Source organism: Aristolochia californica, unplaced genomic scaffold, assembly GCF_029961685.1.
Source record: "Aristolochia californica isolate CCGP_79_NKW_82.1479 unplaced genomic scaffold, dmAriCali1.0.hap1 SCAF_6, whole genome shotgun sequence".
NCBI lineage: Eukaryota > Viridiplantae > Streptophyta > Magnoliopsida > Piperales > Aristolochiaceae > Aristolochia > Aristolochia californica.
The window spans coordinates 34,856,752-34,868,904 of NW_027182257.1; the positions used below are offsets into that span (position 1 = coordinate 34,856,752).

At 36.0% G+C, this 12,153-nt stretch overlaps 1 pseudogene; it reads left to right on the forward strand.

Annotated features, from left to right (window-relative positions):
• Window positions 1–938: 938 nt before the first annotated feature.
• On the forward strand, window positions 939–2,559 carry LOC137935349 (jasmonoyl--L-amino acid synthetase GH3.5-like; annotated as a pseudogene).
• The last annotated feature ends 9,594 nt before the right edge of the window (window positions 2,560–12,153 follow it).

A 12,153-nucleotide genomic window follows, 5' to 3' on the forward strand; every position in this document is an offset into this window, starting at 1 on the left:
TTATCTTTGCCGATACATCAAATAAAAAATTGGTTGAATAGGTAAAATAATAGACTTACCGATATTTCTTTTGATATATATTTCTCCACATAAAGTATAGTTTTTTATATCATAAAATACTTTGTAAGTTGTAGCTTACTGCTGCTACTCAAACCTTTTTTCAATCTGACCTTTGCTCATTCAAATATTGATATCTCTCTGTAGATAACTCCGATTGGAAAAAATAGTTTTTCCTTGTTAAGTAAACTCAAATATATTTCCTTCAATATATATTTTTTAATATGAAAATCTTATTATATATGTGAAAAGCAAAAAGAAATCTATGGGTGTATAGACAGAAAAAAAATAACTACGAACCTAGACTTAGGGTTTAGGGTTTAGAGAAAAGGATCACATTACCTCTGTGGGTTGACCACGTCAACTCACATAACCTGATTTGATACCATGTTAAATTATGAAAAATATAAATAATTTATTGACTTCATTAACTTATTATAATCAGAGTACATGAACCTCTATTTATAATAGAGGAAGGTAGTAGAGTCCAATTACAATAAAACTACCTTTGTCCCAATTATACCCAAACTCTAACACTTAAAGATCAGTCCTAGCATAATTAAATAACTCAATATAGATAAAAGACAAGCATAACTCAAACTAGAACTCTTCTAGGGCGTGACCATAAGATAAAGATGCCTTTGTGATTTCTTCTTGATTTTCCAGCTTATGTGATAAGGATGCCAGCTCGTGGTAATCTTGGTGGGTCCTACTTCGTATGGGCTTGGGCCCATCTTGTGGGCCTTCCTTGGTCGTGTGGCTTATCTTATAATACTATTAGATATGTGGGCCTTCCTATTCTTGTGGTTTGGAGACCTCTTCCAACACATAGAACACGGAAATTTTTTTATCAAGACAACATTATAGAAGAATTTGAGGTGATGACAAATGATGCTAGGAGAGTCCGATAGGAGACTCTTCAGAGAATTCTTCAAGCAAATGGGAATGCAGAGTGCTTGCAGCAGTTTGGACTTGGAGGAAGAACATATACAGAGAGCTTTAAGGCATGTGTGCCTTTGTGTACCCACACTGAATTGGAACCGTACATCCAGAGGCTTGTTGATGGAGTTATTTCACTTATTCTCACTGGAAAATGCATAACACCCTTGTCATTGAGCTCTGGTACTACACAGGGGAAACCCAACTTTATTCCATTCAATGAGGAATTAGTTCATTCCACCTTGCAGATATACAAAACATCCTTTGCATTCAGAAACAGAGAATATCCTATCCACCATGAAAACCCCCTGCAATTTATATATAGCAGCAAGCAATCCAAAACCAAATGAGGTTTGCTATCTTCTACTGCTACGATGAACCTTCAAACAGACCACAAAATCTATCATGTCACAGCCGTGCAGCCTTGATGAGGTCATCTTTGGGTCTGACTTCCATCCATCATTGTACTATCATTTGTTCTGTGGTCTGATCTACTCTGATGAAGTCCAATACATCTTCTCCCCTTTTGCCCATAGCATTCTTCATGCATTTCGAACTCTTGGGAAAGTTTGGGAAGAGCTCTGTGCTGATATCAAAGAAGGAGTTCTCTCCAGTAGAATTACAGTTCCATCCATTAGGGAAGTTGTTTCAAAGCTCCTCAGGCCTAACCCAGAGCTGGCAGATTCCATATATAAGAAGTGTACTGGGTTGAATAACGGGTATGGAGTGATTCCAGAGCTTTGGCCCAATGCCAAGTATGCTTATGGGATCATGGCTGTGTTAAGTTGTGGAGCCTAATCAATGCCTTACGCCAGTTCCACGATATATTAGTTGTTGTTTCATTAAGGACAATTTGACAATTTTACTCTTGTACTACGGTTGCCCAAGTTTTCTCTTTATATTTGGGGAGTTGCGGCCTGAGAGAGGTTAGAGAAAAACACTTGTGAGAATGTGTGATTTCTTTTGTAACCTATTTCATCTTAATAGTGGATTATTGTAGTGGTGGAAGACAGGATGTAGTCTCACCTTGAGGCGAACCTATATAAATCTTGTTTGTTCTCGTGTTTTTTTCCTTCTTTTGCATTTATTATTATTGCTCTCATTATTTTAGAATTAGGTGACTAATTCCTAACAGACTGGTCTATGCTTCTTTATTTGAGGAAATTGAGACACCATGCTGGTAACTCGCCTTTGTTAAGTGCTGATTATGGGTCATATGAAGGATGGATTGGGGCAAATGTAAACCCTCATTTGCCTCCTGGCTTGCAACTTTTGTTGTTCTTCTAGATATTGGATAACTTTGAATTTATTCCACTTGAAGAAAAACCTGAGAAGGATTTGGAGAGTACTGCATCTACAATACAATATGAAGAATCTCAATTAATTGGCTTGACAGAGGTGAAGGTCGGGAAAGAATATGAAATTTTCTACAAGTATATACTGGGAGACGTGGTGAAAGTGATGTGCTTTCACAATCAATTTGTTTGTTAGAGAAGTCTTCTGCTGATAGTGAACATAGACAAGAACACAGAGAAGGACTTGTTGTTAACCATTTTATCATGAGAAATGGTTTCTCATAATCATGGTCTCAACTTCTGGCAGTTGAAACTCCCTCGGTAACAAGATGCCATGAATAACCTTGATGGGAGGTTGGCAATCATCATCTATGGTTTGGTCCCCCTATCTCGTTCTCACTCAATCCTTCAGTTTTACACCTTCGCTCAGAGTGATCAGAGAGTAGAAGCACCAAACCAAACCAAAGAACAAAACACTGTGCTTCATTAAATTTTTCTAAGGAATCTGGTCGCATGGAGGGAGTTATGTTTCTAGGTTATTTCCATTTACATTTATACTATGAATTTCATGTCGTTATAAATTCAATAAAGTCTTATAGTTGGTATCAGAGCAGTACCTCTGATTCTGTGTATTTGGCTCCCTTTGAGCGTTGAGATGTTTTTGCTCACGCTTTTTGTTTTAGTATGATGGAGCGTCACTTTTAGGACAAATAAATTATTTCTGGTTAGGGTGTCATCGGGAATGTCGATGTAAAACATTTTGATGACTCACAGCTGTACAGTGATCACGGCCGATCATGCAGACCAGCGGTGGTCATTGCGCATGACGGCGAGACGCATCGGCCTATTGCATCGGAGCCGGCATCGGCGACCATTCTGAAGTGTTCGTCTGCATCGACGCTGCCAGTGAACCTTAGTCTTTGCACGCGGTTGGAGGTTGAAGACGACCTCCAATGCACATAAACATATGGATTAAATCCATAAGGTATTTTGGTAAATACCGGGCGAGTTGGTTTGGGCTGAGTCCTCTGCCACTTGCCGTTCCAACTCGGCAACCGTGTCTAAGGCCAAGGCAACTCGGTGCAAAAAAAAAAAAAAATGGTTCGGGTCAACTCGAATGGGTTGAGTTAGCTTGTCGTTCCAACTCGTAGAAGCGAGTCCCCTGAGAGAGGACCGAGCCGACTCAGTTCTCAAAAATTAATTTTGCACCAGCGGGATTCAAACCCACGTGCTGGCAACATATTCGGCACCAGTGACCATTAGGTCATTGGCCGTCGTGTATCAAATAAGTTGAAAATTATATATTTATTTCTTGTAATTGTTTTTATGCATTTTTGGCATATACTGAAATGCATGAAATTAAAGTTATGCATATAATTATAGTTTTTAATTATGCGTATATTATTAGAATATTTTGTCCATAATGATAACAAGTTAGTGTTCGTTAAGATTATGCAATTCATGCTATTCTCATGTTAATTTCGCATTTATACGATTTAATGTCTAGTGATCCATATAATTTTGTATTAATAAGAGAGTAGCCACATCATCTTTAATTTAATAAAAAATTATATATTATGTTTAGGATCACATAAAGAATATTTGACATTAATTGTATCTAATTTTACTTGATATAATAAATTTTATCCCACATGAATTTTTATTATATTTGAGTTTATTAATTAGGATAAAATATCAAATTATTCATAATTTACCCACAAGAATTATGAATTCATAAATAATTTGATAGTTTTATCATAAAAAAAAAGTATATATTAATTTTAATTAATTATAATTAATATAATAAATTTTATCCCATAGGAATTTTTATTATATTTGAGTTTATTAATTAGGATAAAATATCAAATTATTCATAATTTACCCATAGGAATTATGAATTCATAAATAATTGAATAGTTTTATCATAAAGAATAATTGAATCAACTTGAATTAAATTTTTTTGGCCCACATGCATTTTTTTATGTCAATAGATTCAATTTTAAGCATGATTTACATTGGTAAAGCATGATACTTTATTCAGGCCTCAATTTTAACATAAGCATGTAATTTGTAATTTTATGCAGTTGTACAACCTGCAAATTTCTCTGATATTCATTGTCATATCCCTGATCTTAAGGGAGATAACTATAAGGTCTGGAAAGAGAGAATTCTTCTTCATTTAGGGTGGATGGACATAGACTATGCTATTAGGAAAGACGAACCACCAGTAATTACAAATACAAGCACTATAGCTGAAACCATGCTTTATGATCGATGGGAGCAATCTAATCGCCTCAGTGTAATGTTCTTGAAGACTAAAATTGCTGCTGGTATTCATGGTTCTATCGATCAGCATGAAAATGTCAAAGACTTGCTGAAAGTCATTGATGAACAATTTGCCACTTCAGATAAGGTATTAGCAAGCACCCTAACCATGAAGCTCTCATCCCTAAAGCACACCAGTATGAGAGGTGTGCACGAGCACATCATGCAAATGAGGGATATTGCAGCTCAATTGAAGAAACTTGAGGTTGAAATGTCAGACTCTTTCCTAGTGCACTACATCCTGAATACCCTTCCGCACCAATATGGACCCTTCAAAATCTCATACAACACACATAAGGATAAATGGTCAATAAATGAACTTTTGACCATGTGTGTTCAAGAGGAAGGGAGACTGGTGATGGAACAAGGAGAAAGTGTCATGTTGGCAACACATAGAAAGGGAAAATATCAAGCCAAATAGAAAGGGAAGGGTAAAATACCCCCCAAGCTGGTATTAAGAAAGATTTCAAGTGTTTCTTCTGTAAAAAAAGGGACACATGAAGAAGGAATGTGCCAACTTTCAGAAATGGCTTGCGGACAAAGGTAATCCAACCTCATTTGTTTGTTATGAATCTAATATGGTTAATGTCAATATTAACACTTGGTGGATTGATTCTGGATCAACAATCCACATCTTGAATTCCTTGCAAGGTTTGCAAAACCTAAGGAAACAAGTGGGAAGTGAGCATCGCATTTTTCTTAGGAGACAAGATGAGCTCACATGTGGAAGCTATAGGAACCTGCTATTTAAATTTAAGTAGTGGCTTTGTTTTAAAATTAGAAAAGACCTTTTATGTTCCAAGTTTTTCTAGAAACTTGATTTCAGTTTCAAGCCTTGTACCTTATGAATATTCCTTTAATTTTTCAGACTCATCTTTCAGTTTATATTATAAGTCTGATTCTGTTGGGAATGGTACTTTGTCTGATGGTCTTTATAGAATTGATTTACAAAATAAGGCCACTTACAATTCAATGCATGTTTACATTGGTACCAAAAGAGGTGTTATTAATGAGGATTCTTCTACATTGTGGCACCGGAGATTAGGTCATATCTCCATGGATAGAATTAAAAAATTAGTAAATGAAGGGATACTTAATACTCTGGATTGTACTGATTTTGAGATTTGTGTAGACTGCATTAAGGGAAAGCAGACTAACAAGTCAAAGAAAGGTGCTTATAGGAGTTCAACCATATTAGAGATCATACATATTGATAAATGTAGTCCAGACATGGACTCACATGGTCAGAAATACTTCATCTCTTTTATAGATGATTACTCACGATACATGTATCTCTACATGCTTTATAACAAGAATGAAGCATTAGACACTTTTAAGATCTTTAAAGCTGAAGTAGAGACACAATGCTGTAAGAAAATTAAGATCGTCAGATCAGATAGAGGTGCAGAATACTATGTTAGATACACAAAGAATGGACAAGCACTTGGATCATTTGCAAAGTTTCTTCAAGAACATGGGATTGTTGCCCAATAAACCATGCTTGGTTCACCGGAAAAAAATGGTGTAGTAGAAAGAAAAAAATGAATGGTGCGGAGTATGCTTAGCAGCTCCAATATTTCTAGATCCTTGTGGGCTGAAGCACTTAACAAGATAGTGTATATATTAAACCGAGTTCCAACCAAGGTTGTTCCTAAAATGCCATTTGAATTATGGAAAGGTTGGAAACTGAGTTTGAGACATATATGCGTTTGGGGACGCCCGTTTGAAGTGAGATTTTATAATCCACAAGAGAAGAAGCTGGACCCAAGGACCATTAGATGGTATTTCATTGGGTATGCTGAAAGGTCCAAATGTTACAGATTTTATTGTCCATCACTCAACACTAGGATTGTAGAATCAAGAAATGCAAAGTTTCTTGAAAATGACTTGATCAGTGGGAGCAATCCAACTCGGAACAAAGTTTATGAGAAAGATCATTCAGAATCTCAACCTTCCACCCCAAGTGATATATTGATTATTGTTTACAGCACCCCTCAAGTACCAACTGTTGTTGAACAACCAATCATTGAAGTTCCACAAGCTGCTGACGATATTCCAGTAGATCCGGTAGTTCAAGAGTTGCCAAGAACTTCTGAACAACTAGTTGAACCACATACTTCTCAGGAATATGATGGTACGACATTAAGAAGATCTACTAGAACAAAGAGATCAACAATTCCTAATGATTATGTTGTGTATCTGCAAGAATCTGACTACAACATTGGAGCCAAAAATGATCCCATGTTCTTTTCACAAGCCATGAGTTGCAAAGAATCAGAATTATGGTACAATGCCATGAAGGAAGAGATGAATTCTATGAAGAGTAACAGAGTTTGGGATCTTGTTGATTTGCCTAGTGGATTTAAAGCCATTGGATGTAAATGGGTCTTTAAGACAAAGAAAGACTCATTAGGCAACGTCGAGAGATACAAGGCAAGACTCGTTGCTAAGGGATTCACATAGAAAGAAGGAATTGATTACATGGAAACTTTTTCTCCTGTATCAAAGAAAGATTCCTTGCGCATTATTTTGGCATTAGAGTTGCAACAATTGATGTGAAAATGGCATTTCTCAATGGAGATCTAGAGGAGAAAATTCACATGAAACAACCTGAAGGATTCCCCTCGAGTGTTGGTGAGTAATTGGTTTGCAAGCTAAAAAAGTCCATATATGGATTAAAACAAGCATCCCGCCAATGGTATTTGAAATTCCATAATGTAATTTTTTCATTCGGGTTTTTAGAAAACATTATGGATCAATGTATATACCAGAAGGTCAGTGAGAGTAAAATCTGTTTTCTTGTTTATATGTGGACAATATTTTGCTAGCAACCAATGATCGGGGTTTTTTGCATGAGGTGAAACAATTTCTCTCTAAAATTTTTGATATGAAGGATATGGGTGAGGCATCTTATGTCATTGACATTAAGATTCATAGAGACAGATTTTGAGGTTTCTTAGGCCTATCTCAGAAAACCTGTATTAAAAACGTTTTAGAGAGATTTCGGATGAAGGATTGTTCACCGAGTGTATCTCCCATTGTGAAGGGTGATAGGTTCAATTTGAACCAATGCCAAAGAACGACCTTGAAAGGGAACAAATGAAGGACAATCCATATGCTTATGTTGTCGGAAGCCTAATTGTTATAGACTCGATAGCCGAACGAGTCATCCAAAGCATCACAATTGAAGTGTTTTATGGAAGTGTTTTGTATAGGAATTAAGTCAGCAATTCAGGAACTATTTCAGCAGCTCAACAGATTCAGCATGCTAAGCATGTAAGTCTTGAGGGCTATTTTTGTAATATTGAGTGATGCAGCATAGCTCAACTTGTGTGTTTCAGCCTTAGGCATGTAAGCCACATAAAGGCAGCTTATGTAAGCCATATAATGGCAACACATGTAATATTTTTGGCTTCTCTTCGAACAACTTAAGAAGGGGGAAAATGAAATCAGTGGTATAAAAAATTTCAACCCAGAAAAAGAACACGACAGGGAGGTTCCCCTCTTGACGAACCAGGTTGTTGTCTCCCTTCACGAGCAGTAGGTTACGGTCTCCCTTCACGAGCAGTAGGTTACGGTCTCCCTCAGAGCCGGGTTAGCCTTCCTTCCCTCCAATCCTTCCAAGCTCTTCCCTTTTCTCCTTTCCATCATTTTCACCCAGATTTTGCCATCATAGGCAGAACTGGATGATTACAACACACTGGTGTTGAACCTGTGTTAGACGCAGACCCTCCTTCCCCTCAGATTACAAGGTCCATGGTCAGAGACCATAACACGTTGGTATTAGAGCGGGGAACGATGGGAGAAACATCAAGCCAGGAAGAGAGGTTCGAAAGGTTCAGAGAAGAAGTCAGAGAAGAACTACAAAGAGGTTCAAGTAGTACCGGAAAGCTTCAACTTCTGAGCATTTTGATGCTATCCAGAATGAGACTTTATATGGAGAATTATATATCAAAAGAAATATATATAAGTCTATTTTATTACCTATTCAACCAATTCTTGATTTAAGTTTTTTATATGGTGATATTTATCTTGGAAGAGTCAATGGTCATACTAGGAAAAGGAGAATGAGTAGTTCGGCAAGATCACAAAGACCGAATTCTATCAGATTATATATCTCAATAGAAGTATATTTTATGAAAAGAAGTTATACTTGGATGAAATTTATTTAAGTCTATTTTCAAAAGGAGAAAGTTTCATATCAATCTTTTCTATATTTAAGTATATACTCGCATTGGAAGAATCATAAGTCATGTTGGTATCCTGTTACATTGAAAAATCCGAATTTAAGCCGCATTATTTCATGTGTCCTTATTAATCTTAAGGACTTACATTAATTACCGATTGTCTATTGTTATACTACTACAAATTTGGTACAAGTTATTTGGACATTGGCCTATTTTCGCTGCTGCTATTGTGTCTCTTTGATTGAGACATTATTTCTGAAGAAGAACTCCTTGGTTGCTTGCCTTGGGTTTATTATTTGATGACTGTTGTCAGCATTGGTTCGTCTTATGCGGAATTTGAATTTCTTAGAAAAATAAAGCATATAGTGGTCTCAACAACTTATCTTCTTTTTTACCCATAACCCATTGGTTATTTGGCAGCCTTTTTACCACTATCCTTTATTTGACTCTCACATACTCCTTTGGGTCAACCTCTTGTGTGTTGCTTTGGTTGGTTTACCTTTAAATACACACACACACACACACACACACACACACATATATATATAGGTGTTTTAAGTCCATTGAAACTTTTTTATATGTACCTGTGGGTCTTTTATTGTCGTCTTGTGAATGACAGGCATTACCCACTGATCACCCATTTTTACCTTTGAGATTCGGTGCCTGGGTTGGGACACCATGATGGAGGAGCTTATTGATACATCTATGTTATTTGGTTCATGTTGGGATCACTACCATTACCTCCTAGCTTGAGGGGGAGAAGTAGAAGAAGAAATACAAGAAAGAGGTATTTTATTTCATATGTTGGGGTAATTTTAATGTGACAAAAATATTCAAGAAAAGAGGGAGCACAAAAGTGACGCTTTTGCATCTAAGAAGAATTTTTTGCAGCAAAGAAAATTGAAGACCAAGAATCCCGACTCACAATAATAATTGTGGTAATTATTGGTAATACTTGACTTGGCTCACTCGATTCTATTTCTCCGACTGGATTATTATTTTGAAGTATTCGTAACAAATTCCTTGGTCAACATATTATTTGGTGCAAATAATCACATCGGATTATTTCATAGGTCATTTTACAAGGATTTTTTTTATTTTGGTTCATGTTATATGGGCCTAGACCCATTTCAATTGTTGCTATTGTGTCTCGTTGGATGAGACATTATTATTGAAGAAGGACTTCTCAGTTGCTGATTTTTATCAGCATTGGCTATTCTGATTGATGACGGAAGTCAAGGTGGCCCCAAAATATTATCTTCCATAATTACCCATTACCTCCCTTAATTGGTATTTATTACTCCTATCACTTGAGAGTCATTGTCATGTGGAGGAACTCGGTGATGGAGGAGTTTTACTACACTTATGAGCACTACGTATAAACCCACTATCTGCGATTGATAGGAGTGTGCCCTACATCCAACATGGGTTATGACTGGAGTATGGAGTGATGTCATACGACTTGGAGTAATTTTACTCTCACTTATCTTATGCCACCTGGGCCTCATGGAAGAGACCACCAGTGTGAGGGGGAGTATTGGAAGATATGGAGGACTGCCATTTTATACGAGAAGATCCTATACATCATTTGTACCAAACTGGGATTTCATGATGTTCTCTCACCCCCAGCTTGAGGGGGAGTGTTGGAAGATGTGCCTAAACTCACACAACCAAGAAAGGCCCACATATCCAAGAGTGTTGGAAGATGTGCCCAAGCCCATAAGATATGGACCCACGAGCTGGTAGGACCCACCATGATCACGTGAAGTGGCATGATAAGTCTTACACAATAAGAAGTCTTACAGAGCTAAAATTATTATGGAAACAGGTCTCACATAAGAGTTTCAATTTAAAGGTTTTTTAGTCATGTTAGTCTTCTATTTATATTGGGTTATTTAATTATGCTAGGACTTATCTTTAAGTGTTAGAGTTTGGATGTAATTGGGACAAAGGTAGTTTAATTGTAATTAGACTCTACTACCTGTCTCTATTATAAATAGAGGTTCATGTACTCTGATTACATAAGTCAATGAAGTATTTCTCTTTTTCATACATTCAACAAATTCAATGGTGATTAAGATGTTTCAAATCTCGACCTTACTTCAAAATCTTACTGGGGCAAAGTTTTTACTTGAAGGTTTGAGACACGGACCAATATACTTTTCAGGAAAGGTGAAATTACAATTATAAGTTTATACTGGATGTATATTTTTTATTTTTTATTGTAAATTGATATTGATATTTCAATGATTTTTTTGTGTTTGATTATTGAATAAACTTTATGCATAATATTATGCAGTGTTTATGATAAATTTTATGCAGAGTGTATAGATAATTTTATGTAGGGTTTATGTACAGAGGTTATGCACAATTTTATGTAGAGGTCATGCCCAATTTTATGTAAAATTTATGCATAATTTTATATACACTTTATTTGACATGTATTTATTGCAAGGTTCTCAATTACAATTATTTGCTCAAGCTCGATTACAATTTTAGGCTCGAGGCCGGGCTCGGCTCTAGCGCGAGTTCGAATTATTTAAATCAAGCCCATCACGAACATAGGCAAGTTTGAACTCGGCTTGACTCGATGCCACCCCAAACTGTAACGATATAAAAATAACTTAAAAATTTTGACCAAGTATGACCTCAAAATAATTTCATGAGGGTGAGCAAAAATTTTCAAAGTTGACGATACAAAAGATATACAACCAAGTAACAAGAACACAAAACTTGAAAACAACATTGACTATGGAAAATCTGATAATTGCATAACTTAACTTAATTTACAAGTTTCTGTTTCCAAATTTATCAGTCCGTGTGAGGGAATTTTCTAATCAAATACTCAATGCATTCCTATCTGAATAATTTCCACATTTTGTAGAATAAAAAGCTTTACAATGATAGACTTTCTTGAATTAGCATGACTTCCTTAAATTGGACTTTCCAAAGATAAGAAAATTTTGGGATCAAAGAGGCTTCAAAAAAGAAGATAGTATTGAAGTCAGACCTAAAATTTATTAGAAGACAAATTTGGTTAAAAAACTCAGACTTTAGGAGAAAAGATAAGTCAATTCACATCAATTTGGAGATAAAATAAGAGAGAAAATAAGGAAAAAAGAGAGATTTTCAGCAAAAATGACCTTAGGTACTTATGATATCAATATATAAAAAAATATAGCTCGAAATCACAAACAATTTACTTTTAAAGAAACTAAACTCGAAGAGATATAATGTGATACCTACTTTGATACCTAATTTTGTTGAATTTAGAACCCTTTACTGATATCTTGAGAAAGGTGAGAGAGGGGAAAAGAAAAGGAAAGGGAAAGAGAGCTCTCGGGTAGAGA